General features: G+C 47.3%; 1 long non-coding RNA gene across 2 annotated transcripts in view; it reads right to left on the reverse strand.

Annotated features, from left to right (window-relative positions):
* Positions 1-12,783, reverse strand: part of LOC119943959 — a 29,631-nt gene extending 16,848 nt beyond the window's left edge. The window contains exons 1-2 of one of the 2 annotated variants that reach the window (XR_005455689.1): positions 12,692-12,783; positions 10,481-10,569 (exon numbers count right to left, since the gene is read on the reverse strand). This is a non-coding gene — a long non-coding RNA (uncharacterized LOC119943959). Of the gene's footprint in view, positions 1-8,441; positions 8,529-10,480; positions 10,570-12,691 lie in introns of those variants that run through there. The other variant, XR_005455688.1, reaches the window with a different exon arrangement.
* Between the last annotated feature and the right edge of the window lie 559 nt (positions 12,784-13,342).

Below are 13,342 nucleotides of genomic sequence, written 5' to 3' on the forward strand. Positions count from 1 at the left end.
TGAGCCCACTGTTGGGTAGGGACTGTCTCTATATGTTGCCAACCTGTACTTCCCAAGCGCTTAGTACAGTGCTCTGCACACAGTAAGTGCTCAATAAATACGATTGATTGATTGATTACTCCATTTATTTATTTATTTTACTTGTACATATCTATTCTATTTATTTTATTTTGTTAATATGTTTGGTTCTGTTCTCTGTCTCCCCCTTCTAGACTGTGAGCCCACTCTTAGGTAGGGACTGTCTCTATATGTTGCCAACTTGTACTTCCCAAGCGCTTAGTACAGTGCTCTGCACACAGTAAGCGCTCAATAAATACGATTGATGATGATAATGATGATGTAAACACTCTTCTAATGTACTGTCCAGGGTCTTCAAGGCCTGAAGAGAAATATAGGAAGCCGGAAAAGGAAAAATTTACTTCATGCAGACGCATCTCCTGGGCCTTAGTCACCTGCCTACATGTTTTGTTGTCCGTCTCCCCCTTCTAGACTGTGAGCCCGTCGTTGGGTAAGGACCGTCTCTAGATGTCGCCGACTTGTCCTTCCCGAGCGCTTAGTACAGTGCTCCGCACACAGTAAGCGTTCAATAAATACGATTGAATGAATGAATGAACGAATGAGTCCGCTTCAAGCCTTCAAGGCCTTTTAATTGAGAGTGATTCAAGATTATCCGAGGTGAAAAAGGAGAAGTTCGCTTCATGCCAACAACCTTCTGCTTTTATTCTTCTACCTCAGGTCTCCAAGGCCTGAGAAGAAAATATCTGAGGTGGAAAAAGAGGAATTTGCTGTTCGCAAAACCTCTCCCGGCAATGCGTCCACCTAAGATCTTCAAGACCTGACGAGAAAATATATGAACTGGAAAAGGAGAAATTTTCTTTAGACAGAAATGTCTCCTGAAAAGAACTGCACCTGCAGCCTTCAAGGCCTTTTAATTGAGAATGAATGAATAAGGAATTTATTTATATTGATGCTATTAATGCCTGTCTGCTCATTTTGTTTAGTTGTCTGTCTCCCCCTTTCTAGACTGTGAGCCCCTTGTTGGTAGGGATTGTCTCTATTTGTTGCCGAATTGTACTTTGAGATGATGATGATGATGATCAATCAATCAATCAATCGTATTTATTGAGCGCTTGCTGTGTGCAGAGCACTGTACTAAGCTCTTGGGAAATACAAGTTGGCAACATATAGAGATGGTCCCTACCCAAATGATGATGGCATTTGTTAAGCGCTTACTATGTGCAAAACACTGTTCTAAGCGCTGGGGAGGATGCAAGGTGATCAGATTGTCCCACGTGGGGCTCACAGTCTTCAATCCCCATTTTACAGCTGAGGTAACTGAGGCACAGAGAAGTTAAGTGACTTGCCCAAAGTCACACAGCTGACAATTGGCGGAGCCGGGATTTGAACCCATGACCTCTGACTCTCAAGCCCGTGCTCTTTCCATTGAGCCATGCTCCTTCTCTACTTTCCAAGCGCTTAGTACAGTGCTCTGCACACAGTAAGCACTCAATAAATACAATTGAATGAATGAATGAGTAGGCCTCAGTTACCTCATCTGTAAAACTGGGCCCCGTGTGGGACAGGGACTGTGTCCAACCCGACTTGCTCGAATCCACCCCAGCGTTTACAGTGCCTGGCACATAGTAAGCGCTTAACAAATACCACATTTATTATTATTATTACTACTGTTTCCTGTCAACTCTCCTGCTGCGCCCCCAATCCCCCCTCCACCAGAGAGGGAGGGTTTAAAGATCTCAACCCCTAACTCCTGGGTGATATAAGGTGTTGTGTTTGCTGCTATGGAGAAGCAGCGTGGCTCAGTGGAAAGAGCCCGGGCTTTGGAGTCCAAGGTCATGGGTTCGAATCCCGGCTCCGCTACATGTCTGTTGTGTGCCCTTGGGCAAGTCACTTAACTTCTCTGAGCCTCACGGGCTTTGGAGTCAGAGGTCATGGGTTCGAATCCCAACTCCACCACATGTCTGCTGTTTGACCTTGGGCAAGTCACTTAACTTCTCTGAGCCTCACGGGCTTTGGAGTCAGAGGTCATGGGTTTGAATCCCGGCTCCGCCACATGTCTGCTGTGTGACTTTGGGCAAGTCACTTCACTTCTCTGAGCCTCAGTTACCTCATCTGTAAAATGGGGATTAAGACTGTGAGCCCCACGTGGGACAACTTAATCCTCTTGTATCCCCCCCAGCGCTTAGAACAGTGCTCTGCACATAGTAAGCGCTTAACAAATGCCATTATTATTATTATTATTATTATTATTATTATTATTATTATCTGTAAAATGGGGATTGACTGTGAGCCCCACGCGGGACAACCTGATCACGTTATATCCCCCCAGCGCTTAGAACTGTCTGCACATAGTAAGCGCTTAACAAATGCCATTATTATTATTATTATTATTTATGGACCAGGGGAGAAGGGGCTCTCCTGAACCAAGTTCCAGCAGCTTGAGGGGGTGGGGTGAGGAGAAGGAGGGTGGAGTCTGGATTTGAGAGACCCTGGAGAGGCTGGGATCCTGGAATTACGACAGAGGTTAAAGAGACTGGCCCTCTCTCAGGATCATCATCAATCGTATTTATTGAGCGCTTACTATGTGCAGAGTACTGTACTAAGCGCTTGGGAAGTACAAATTGGCAACATATAGAGACAGTCCCTACCCAACAGTGGGCTCACAGTCTAAAATGGCACCCGGAGAGTTCCCAGTCCTTTTCCAGTCTTTCCATTCCTAGCTTGGCCAGTGTTTAGCGAGTGGAAGGCAATCTGCTACAAGTCAAAACTCACCCGGGCTGGGCGGCAGCAGCATGGGAGAGAATTCAGGATGGACACTCAAGTTTACTGAGTGGAAGAAGGCGACGGTAAACTAATTCAGGATTTTTACAAAAAAAACTCTAGGGATCCACTACCTGAATGGTTGCAGATGGAGAGTAGGGCGTTCTGGGAGAGATGTGTCCATGGAGTCGCTATGGGTCGGAAGCGACTCGACAGCATTCATCCATTCAATCGTATTTATTGAGCGCTTACTGTGTGCAGGGCACCGTACTAAGCGCTTGGGAAGGACAAGTTGGCAACGTCCAGAGACGGTCATTCCTTCTGCCCATCCGCCAAGCTAGCTCTCTTCCTCCCTTCAAGGCCCTACTGAGAGCTCACCTACTCCAGGAGGCCTTCCCAGACTGAGACCCTTCCTTCCTCTCCCCTTCGTCCCCCTCTCCATCCCCCCATCTTACCTCCTTCCCTTCCCCACAGCACCTGTATATATGGATATATGTTTGTACGTATTTATTACTCTTTTTATTTATTTATTTATTTTACTTGTACATATCTATTCTATTTATTTTATTTTGTTAGTATGTTTGGTTTTGTTCCCTGTCTCCCCCTTTTAGACTGTGAGCCCACTGTTGGGTAGGGACTGTCTCTCTATGTTGCCAACTTGTACTTCCCAAGCTCTTAGTACAGTGCTCTGCACACAGTAAGCGCTCAATAAATACGATTGATGATGATGATGATGATGATGATTCATTCAGTAGTATTTATTGAGCACTTACTGTGTGCTGAGCACTGTACCAAGCGCTTGGGAAGCACAAGTTGGCAACATCTAGAGACGGTCCCTACCCAACAGCGGGCTCACAGTCTAGAAGGGGGAGACGGACAACCAAACCAAACATATTAATTATTCCCATACTCTCACTGCTTCGAGATCTTTCTCAAATGCCCGGCGGGACTTTTTAAAAAATGGGTTTCGTTCATTCATTCATTCAGACAGCATAAGATAAGACAAGAGAAACCGGAGTGAGACTCCGGGCCATCCTGGAGAGAACCAGGCCCAGAGTGAGGGTGGAGTCAAGACCTGTGTGAAGTTCTAGTACTCAGAGGAGCAGCGTGGCCTATAGAGAGAGGCAGAGTGGTCTAGTAGATAGATCACAGGCCTCAGAGTCAGAAGGACCTGGGTTCTAAACCCGGTCTACTGAGTGACGCTGGGCCAGTCATATCCCTTCTCTGTGCCTCAGGTAACTCATCTGTAAAATGGGGATTAAGACTGAGAGCCTCGCGTGAGACAGGGACTGTGTCCAAACTCATTATGTCGTATCTACTCCAGAAAACTCCTTGGATACACAGACCGGAATGACTTTATGACAGAAGATGGGACATTCTGAAGAGGGTGTGTCCATGGAGTCGTTATGGGTTGGAAACGACTGGTATTTGAAGAGACCCCAGGTTTTAGAAGAGTGCCTGGTGTGTAGTAAACGCTTAGCAAATACCATAAAAGAAAAAGAAGGGAAGGGGAAGCCAGGCTCTGAAGCTGCCCAGAGGCAGAGCTGGGGATGGGGTGGGGGAATCGAGCCGATCCCGCAGGGCGTTATCGCTCAGGGGTGGATGCAGGGGCAGGTCTTGCCAGTTTTGGGGGCACAGCGAGGATTCATTCATTCAATCGTATTTATTGAGTGCTTACTGTGTGCAGAGCACTGTACTAAGCGCTTGCTTAGTACAAAAATCTCAAAAAGCCAAAAAATCAAAAAACCTCAAAAATCTCCAGTGGCTACCAATTAATCGGCTCATCAGGCAGAAACTCCTCAGCCTGGGCTTCAAGGCTGTCCATCACCTCGCCCCCTCCTACCTCACCTCCCTTCTCTCCTTCTACAGCCTAGCCCCCGCACCCTCCGCTCCTCTGCCGCTAATCTCCTCACCGTACCTCGTTCTCGCCTGTCCCGCCATCGACCCCCGGCCCACATCCTCCCCCTGGCCCAGAATGGCCTCCCTCTGCCCATCCGCCAAGCTAGCTCTCTTCCTCCCTTCAAGGCCCTGCTGAGAGCTCACCTCCTCCAGGAGGCCTTCCCACACTGAGCCCCTTCCTTCCTCTCCCCCTCGTCCCCCTCTCCATCCCCCCATCTTACCTCCTTCCCTTCCCCACAGCACCTGTATATATGGATATATGTTTGTACATATTTATTACTCCATTTATTAATTTTGCTTGTACATATCTATTCTATTTATTTTATTTTGTTAGTATGTTTGGTTTTGTTCTCTGTCTCCCCCTTTTAGACCGTGAGCCCACTGTTGGGTAGGGACTGTCTCTATATGTTGCCAATTCGTACTTCCCAAGCGCTTAGTCCAGTGCTCTGCACACAGTAAGCGCTCAATAAATACGATTGATGATGATGGTGATGGTGATTATGCGGAGAGCCAATCCCGCAGGGCGTTATCGCTCAGGGGTGGATGCATGGGGCAGGTCTTGCCAGTTTTGGGGGCACAGCGAGAATTCATTCATTCAATCGTATTTATTGAGCGCTTACTGTGTGCAGAGCACTGTGCTAAGCGCTTGCAAAGTACAAGTTAGCAACAAGGATGCCGCGGCAATGGACAAACCCAGCTGCTCATTGGGTCTCCGGACTCCAACGGATATGTCCCGGTTCAGGATGGAAGAGCAGGGGCCTGGCTGGGGGGCCCCCAAGGGCCGGAAGCGAAGATGCCCTTGGCCAGGGCTTCCAAGTCTGGTCCCCCCCCATAACCTCGCCATGCCAGGGCCTCAACCCCTCATTTCCCGGAGAAACAGTAGGGTCAGACCAGTGCTGGAAGTGAGTTCAGGGACAGGCCTGAACCTGGTAACAGTAGGCTCCTTGTGGGCAGGGAACGGGTCTACCAACTCTGTTATATTGTAATAATTATAATAATAATAATAATGATGGTATTTGTTAAGCGCTTACTATGTGCAAAGCACTGTTCTAAGCGCTGGGGAGGTTGCAAGGTGATCAGCTGGTCCCACAGAGGGCTCACAGTTTTAATCCCCATTTTACAGATGAGGTAACTGAGGCACAGAGAAGTGAAGCGACTTGCCCAAAGTCACACAGCTGACAGTTGGCGGAGCCGGGATTTGAACCCCTGACCTCTGACTCCAAAGCCCGGGCTCTTTCCATTGAGCCACGCTGCTTCTCTGTTGTACTCTATTGTACTCTCCCAAGCATTTACTACAGTACTCTACACACAGCGAGTGCTCAATAAATATTCTAGATTGATGACAGTTTGAGCACAAATTTCTGGAACAGGTGTTTCTGGGCGGTGGGGTCTAAAGGGGCGGAGGAAGTCGGGGCAGGAGGAAGGGCTGAGCAGATGGAAAGAGAGCTTGATAATAATAATAATAATAGTGGCATTTATTAAGCGCTTACTATGTGCAAAGCGCCGTTCTAAGTGCTGGGGAGGTTACAAGGTGATCAGGTTGTCCCATGGGGGGCTCACAGTCTTAATCCCCATTTTACAGAAGAGGGAACTGAGACACAGGGAAGTGAAGTGACTTGCCCAAAATCACACAACTGACAATTGGTGGAGCCGGGATTTGAACCCATGACCTCTGACTCCAAAGTCCATGCTTGATGGCCTAGGCTCTGTCTGCAGGAATGGGATCTAGACTGTAAGCTCACTGTGGGCAGGGAATGTGTCTGTTTATTGTTCTAGTGGCCTCTCCCAACCGCCTAATACTGCGCTCTGCACACAGTGAGGGCTCAATAAATACGAATCAATGCATGCGTGAATGAATGAACGAATGAATCTGGGGTCCCGGGCAGCTGGAGAAACTCAGTGCTGTTCTACGACAAGCTTGGGAGTCATGAGACCATGGGTTCTAATCCCGGCTCTGTCACTCATCTGCTGTGTGACCTCGAGCAAATCACGTCACTTCTCTGAGCCTCGGTTCCCTCATCAGTAAAATAATAATAATAATAATGATGGCATTTATTAAGCACTTACTATGGGCAAAGCACTGTTCTAAGTGCTGGGGAGGATACAAGGTGATCAGGTTGCCTCGACCCCCCTCTCCATCCCCCCCGTCTTACCTCCTTCCCTTCCCCGCAGCACCTGTATATATGTTTGTACAAATTTATTACTCTATTAATTAATTAATTAATTTATTTTTTTTACTTGTACATATCTATTCTATTTATTTTATTTTGTTAATATGTTTGGTTCTGTTCTCTGTCTCCCCCTTCTAGACTGTGAGCCCACTGTTGGGTAGGGACTGTCTCTATATGTTGCCAACCTGTACTTCCCAAGCGCTTAGTACAGTGCTCTGCACACAGTAAGCGCTCAATAAATATGATTGATTGATTGATTACTCTATTTATTTATTTATTTTACTTGTACATATCTATTCTATTTATTTTATTTTGTTAATATGTTTGGTTCTGTTCTCTGTCTCCCCCTTCTAGACTGTGAGCCCACTGTTGGGTAGGGACTGTCTCTATAGGTTGCCAACTTGTCCTTCCCAAGCGCTTAGTCCAGTGCTCTGCACACAGTAAGCGCTCAATAAATATGATTGATTGATTGATTACTCTATTTATTTATTTATTTTACTTGTACATATCTATTCTATTTATTTTATTTTGTTAATATGTTTGGTTCTGTTCTCTGTCTCCCCCTTCTAGACTGTGAGCCCACTGTTGGGTAGGGACTGTCTCTATAGGTTGCCAACTTGTCCTTCCCAAGCGCTTAGTACAGTGCTCTGCACACAATAAGCGTTCAATAAATACGATTGATTGATTGGTTGATTAAGTGACTTGTCCAAAGTCACACAGCTGACAATTGGCAGAATCCTCAAATGGGGATTGAGACTGCGAGCCTCATGTGGGACAGGGACTGTGTCCACCCTGATTACCTTGTATCGACCCCAGTGTTTAGAACAGTGCTTGGCATATGGTAAACACTTAACAGACATCATAATCATTAATTATTATTGTTGTTACAAGGGGATTGGTTTATGCAAAACAACTAATGCGGCGTAGGCTCAGTGGAAAGAGCCCGGGTTCGGGAGTCAGAGGTCATGGGTTCTAATCCCGGCTCTGCCACTATGTGACTTTGGGCAAGTCACTTCACTTCTCTGGGCCTCAGTTCCCTCCTCTGTAAAATGGGGGATTAAGATCGTGAGCCCCACGTGGGACAGCCTGATCACCTTGTATCTCCCCAGCGCTTAGAACAGTGCTTGTCACATAGTAAGCGCTTTATCATTATTATTATTGATGCGCCTTGGCCGCCTTCTTCACACCTGGCCTGGAAATCTTCCCACCGCATTCCTCTTGCGTTCCCCTCTCTAACTTCTGCCTGGAAGGAAAAACGGGCACTAGTCCTGGCTCTGCCACTTGTCTGCTGTATGACCTCGGGAAACTACAGTGCAACAAAATCAGTTGATGTGATCATCATCATCATCATCAATCGTATTTATTGAGCGCTTACTATGTGCAGAGCACTGTACTAAGTGCTTGGGAAGTACAAATTGGCAACATATAGAGACAGTCCCTACCCAACGATCTCTGCCCACAAGGAGCTTTGGAGGAAGTGCTTGGGAGAGAACATGAGCGTTACTAGACATGAATCCTGCCTTCAAGGAAAAGCGAGACTAAGATAAATTACAGGGAGGGGGAAACATCAGAGTTTAAAAGATTTGTACCTACGTGCTGTAGGGTGAGGAAGGTTGGGGGGAAAAGGGGAAGGTGAGTACCCAAGTGCTGAAGTGACAGAAAGTTCTGGGTTCGAATCCCGGCTCCACCAATTGTCAGCTGTGTGACTTCGGGCAAGTCACTTCACTTCTCTGTGCCTCGGTTACCTCACCTGTAAAATGGGGATGAAGATTGTCAGCCCCACGTGGGACAACCTGATCACCTTATATCCTCCCCGGTGCTCAGTACAGTGCTTTGCACATAGTAAGCGCTTCACAAATGCCATCATCATTATTACTGAAATAGCACTGCGAGGGGTAGGGAGAGGGGGAGAGGGTGGGGAGGTGAGAGATTAATCAGGGAAGCCGTCCTAGAGAAGATGGGATTTCAGAAAGGGCTGTGAGGTGCAGAGAGAAGAAAAACCTGGTGAAACCAGGGGAGTGGGGAAAAGGATAGATCAGAGTTAAGGTTAACATCTTTCAAACCTATATAAAAATAATTATAATGCCTTCTTGGGGATTCCTGTATTGTCTTTCAGCCTTATATATAAAAACTCCCCAACTGACAACTGGTGACTTATATTACATATAATTATTAAAATTATTAAATATCTGTAATTCCTCCCATTTGACACCCACACAGTTCTGCCAGCTCCATGTGGTTCTATTGTGTGCTCTCTCTCTCTCTCTCTCCCTCTCCCTCTCCCAATTCCTCTCATCCTCCTCTCTTCCCCTTCCCTCCCCTTCCCCCTCGCTCGCCTTTCTCCCTCCCTCTTCTGTCTCCCTCTCCGCAGTTCTGAGGCACCCCTCACCATCACCATGGTATCCACATCGGAACAGAAGCTTTGCTTAATTCACCAACTTCTCCCCACAGCCCCCCCTTCCCTCTCAGAACCCAAGCACCCCACTTCCCAGATGCCGGTTCCCTTTCCCACCCCCTCACCCTGTTGTCCTGTCAGGACCCAGGATTCCAGCACCCCATGTCCCCCAGTTTTCTCCCACCAGGCCCGAGTTCCCCCTCCCAGAATTACAGCATCCTTCTCTTCAGCCCTCCGCCCTCCCCGCTTCAGATACGATTCCTCTCCCTGAAACCCAGCAACTTGCTGTTTCCCAATTCTCCAACCTAGGAAGTGAACGGGAATCTCAAGCCTGGTGGAATTGGAGGGGAGTTTGGTTGTACGCAACAGCCAGTTATGTGAAGAAGGGGGTCCTGGGGTTCAGCTGGAGGAAATCCAAAGGATGAGGAATAGCAATGGTACGATCGGACTGCACATATGTACATATCTGCGTATATCCATAATTCATTTGTTTGTTTTTCTTTCTATTTATATTAATGTCTAGAGCGTTAGCTCATTGTGGGCAGGAGTCTTTCTGCTGTTGTACTCTTCCAAGTGCCTAGTACAGTGCTATGCACACAGTAAGCGCTCAATAAATACGACTGAATGAATGAAATGAATTAATGAATGAAAAGGGGACCCTCTTGGGCAGGTGAGTACGTGAGCCTTTGTCCGTGCGTGTCAAGAGAAGGAGGGCGGGTTGAAGGAGTATGTGTCTGTGGGTTAGCTGTGTGTCCTCTGTGTCAATGGAAAGGAGCTGTGCATCTGTGGATCTTCCGTAACTAGGAGACGACCTGTGATCGATCAGTCAGTGGAGTTTATTGAGCGTTTACTGTGTGCTTCCTGTGTACTAAGCGTTTGCTCACCAAGACTGTGAACCCCATGTGGGACAGAGACTACGTCCAACCTGATTATATTGTATCTACCCCAGTGCTTAACACAGTGCCTGGCAGAAAGTAAGCGCTTAACAAATACCACTGTTATTATTATTATAATTGGGAGAGAACAATACAATAGTGGTGGTAGACACATTACTTACCCAGAAGGAGCTTGAAGTCTAGAGATACATATGTATGTATAATGGATGGAGACATGTATGTAGTCTAGAGATATGTACGTATGGATGATGGATGGAGACATGTATGTATTGGTGTATGGTGCGTTCATGGTGGCATGTTTGGGGTCTATGTTTCTGTTCGTAACCGATCTCCCCACCCACCTTGAAGTCTGGCTATCTGTCAGGCGATGGGATCAGTCCATCTCGCTGAGAACCATGGCTGGAAGGCAGGTGATCCAGGTCAGCATGTCCTGGTGGTTCAAAAGGAGTTGGTTCCTGGGCCCAGGGCTTGGTAGTCCTTTAAACTGCAAAACTGCAAGGCTTATAATAATAACTGTGGCTTTGGTTAAGGGCTTATTATGCACCAGGCACCGTACTAAGCGCTAAGGTGGACACCAGGGACACAGTCCCTGTCCCACGTGGGGCTCGCAGTCTTACTCCCCACTTTTCAGATGAGGTAACCAAGGCCTGGAGAAGTGAAGTGACTTGCCTAAGGTCATACGGCAGCGGGCAAGTGGCAGCATCGGGATTAGAATCCAGGATCACTTGACTCTTAGGCCCGGGCTCTTTCCACTAGGCCAGACTGCTTCTCTTCTGTCTCTGACCTTCCTTTTTGACCTTTAACCTGCAGTGCTATTCACCTGGGGAGAACCCCAGAATCCACGCCTCCTTAGCTAAGCTGCCTCCTTAGCTCCCAGCTCTCCCACCCAGAACCCAGGTGTCCCCCCAACCCCGGCCCAGCCGACCCTGCAGCTCTCTGCCCTCTGGTATGCCAGTGTCTTGGTTGCCACAGCACAAGCAGATCTCCTGGGAACGATGCCCTTGACTGTTTCCGAGCTACCCCTGGCTTCCCGGCTCCCCAGGCCTTCCAAGGCAAAGACGTCTTTGCAATTCCTCTCCCTACATTCCCAAACCTCAGCCTTTTCCCGAGGGCTGAGGCCCGTGCTCAGGACTGGAGGAAGCAGGATTCGCCCATGCAGGCCCGGCCCATTTCCAGTCCTCTCCTAGTCCCCGAGCCTCGTCTCGCCTTCTCCCCGCATCCCCACCACCTGTTGGCTGGTCAGAATCTAGGTGTTCTAGCCTTCTCTTTCCGCCTCGACCCTCCACTGCTCTCCATTTCCCTCCTGGAATGACGGGGTTCTCCTCCCGGCTCTGCCCCTAGTCTGCTGTGTGACTTCGGGCCAGTCACTTCACTTCTCTGTGCCTCAGCTCCCTCATCCGTAAAATGAGGATTGAGTCTGTGAATTGAGTACGGTGCCTGGTGCAGAATAAGAGCTTAACAAATACCATAATTCTTATTAATTATTATTCTCCAGGCCTCAGTGACCTCATCTGTAAAAAGGGGATGAAGACTGTGAGCCCCACGTGGGCCACGGACGGTGCCCAACCTGATGTTTATTTATTTTGTTAGTTATATTTATTTTATTTTGTTAGTATGTTTGGTTTTGTTCTCTGTCTCCCCCTTTTAGACTGTGAGCCCACTGTTGGGTAGGGACTGTCTCTATATGTTGCCAATTTGTACTTCCCAAGCGCTTAGTACAGTGCTCTGCACATAGTAAGCGCTCAATAAATACGATTGATGATGAGGATGATGATGATGATGTGCATCTAGCTTCATTTCTATTTGTTCTGACAACTTGACACCTGTCCACATGTTTTGTTTTGTTGTCTGTCTCCCCCTTCTAGACTGTGAGCCCGCTGTTGGGTAGGGACCGTCAACTCGTACTTCCCAAGCGCTTAGTGCAGTGCTCTGCACACAGTAAGCGGCTCAATCAATACGATCAAATGAATGAACGAACGAATTAGATTGTACCCACCCCAGTGTTTAGAACAGAGTCTGGCACACCGTCAGTGCTTAACAAATACGCCACAGCGAAGCAAGACCCTGCCCCGCCACCTTAAAACGCTCTCATTCCCTGGTCCTGGACTCCTGTCGGAAGTCAGGGTGACTATTTCCCAGCATTCATTCATTCATTCAATCGTATTTATAATAATAATAATAATAATGGCATTTATTAAGCGCTTACTATGTGCAAAGCACTCTTCTAAGCGCTGGGGAGGTGACAAGGGGATAATAATGATAATAATATTATATTGAGCGCTTACTGTGTGCAGAGCACTGTACTAAGCACTTGGGAAGTCCAAGTTGGCAACATCTAGAGACGGTCCCTACCCAACAGTGGGCTCACAGTCTAGAAGGGGGAAACAGACAACAAACCAAGATATATCAACAAAATAAAATTAATATGTACAAGTATAATAAATAAATAAGTAAATACTCATTCATTCATTCAATCAATCGTAACTGTCCCCACCAGGCACGTCACCCCACATCCTCTGTGGGGAGTTACCACCCTTCCCACGGCTACTCACCATGGTCGGGGGAGCCGAGGGGGCTCATCCCGGTGGGGAGGGGGAGGTGGTCTTCAGGGGCGAGGACACCTGACTCCCCGGGAATGCCGTGTCCTGTGCTGGCAGCGAGAGAAAAGCTGTTGGTGATTGGCATGTCCCACCCCCAGGGAGGAAGAAGCCGGACAAGAGGGTACGGGGAGCTCTGGGGCGGAGGGCCAAATGCACCCTTCGGAGCTGGGCAGAGTGGGTTATTTTATTTTGATAATATAATATAATATAATATAATATAATATAATATAATAATATAGCACAATATAATGTAATATAATACGATATAATATAATATATAATATATAATATAATAAGCACAATATAATATAACACAACAATATAATATAATATATACAATATATTATAATATAATTTATTTTGTTAATAATAATAATAATTTTGATATTTGTTAAGCGCTTACTACGTGCAACGCACTGTTCTAAGCGCTGGGGAGGCTACAAGGTGATCAGGTTGTCCCATGGGGGGCTAACAATCTTAATCCCCATTTTACAGAGGAGGTCACTGAGGCCCAGAGAAGTGAAGTGACTTGCCCAAAGTCACCCAGCTGACAAGCGGCGGAGCTGGGATTTGAACCCATGACCCCTGACTCCAAAGCCCGGG

This window comes from Tachyglossus aculeatus, chromosome 22 (genome assembly GCF_015852505.1).
Source record: "Tachyglossus aculeatus isolate mTacAcu1 chromosome 22, mTacAcu1.pri, whole genome shotgun sequence".
Taxonomy (NCBI): domain Eukaryota; kingdom Metazoa; phylum Chordata; class Mammalia; order Monotremata; family Tachyglossidae; genus Tachyglossus; species Tachyglossus aculeatus.